This window comes from Buceros rhinoceros, unplaced genomic scaffold (assembly GCF_000710305.1).
Source record: "Buceros rhinoceros silvestris isolate BGI_N320 unplaced genomic scaffold, ASM71030v1 scaffold1903, whole genome shotgun sequence".
NCBI lineage: Eukaryota > Metazoa > Chordata > Aves > Bucerotiformes > Bucerotidae > Buceros > Buceros rhinoceros.
Window position 1 is genome coordinate 2,762 of NW_010405163.1, and position 825 is coordinate 3,586.

Genomic DNA, 825 nt, shown 5'->3' on the forward strand with positions numbered 1-825 from the left:
ATTTGGGAGAACTGGAGATATCCTTCCTGCTGTGAATGCCACGTTTTCCCCTTCTCTTCCGTTCTGGCAGCAGTGACGGGGGTGCTGGTGGGTGGCGTTAGTTACACATCATAAGGGCTTACCAAAGAGGCCATTTTAATTCACAATTCTCATTACTGCAGTTCAGTGGCTGGCAGAAATCTTCGTGTCAATGTCCGCATCTGCTTGTTTCATGTAATGGCACGCAGAGGTTCCGAGTTTATATTTCAAAGCAAGATGCTTATATTTCTCCTTCACTCTGCCTATTATATGTGGGCAGAAACATTCCCTCTTCTGTGGGTTTTCAGAAGCACTTTGAGTGTGGATATCTTTGTATCCAGTTAGAGAATAAAGAATGCCCCAAGGAGTGTAGGGTGATGCCCATTACGCTGACATTAAGAATATGTGTTTGCCCTTTCACTCTAGTCTGAGCTGAACCCATTAAAATATAATGACATGCGTATACAGTATCTTGCAGTAGCTGCTGAGATATGCTCATGTTTTTCTGAATCCTTATATTATGTGACATTTGTGAGCTGCACTAGACCACATTTTCCTGGTCTTTTTTTAAATGTTGGAAAGTGTTTCTAATTTTTTGGGGAGCTCATGGAGTTTGGTTATTCAACTGGGCCAACATTTGAGTTATGACTCAAATGTTTCTGAAGCGATATTCATGGAAAAATTCATGGACTTGCTTTTGTTTCCTCCCTAGAGTATACACTATCACCTCAGTAGAGATCTGGAAATAAACAGCTCAATATCTGGAATGAAATCCCTACTGAACTCAGTGAAAGAAAATTCAGATGC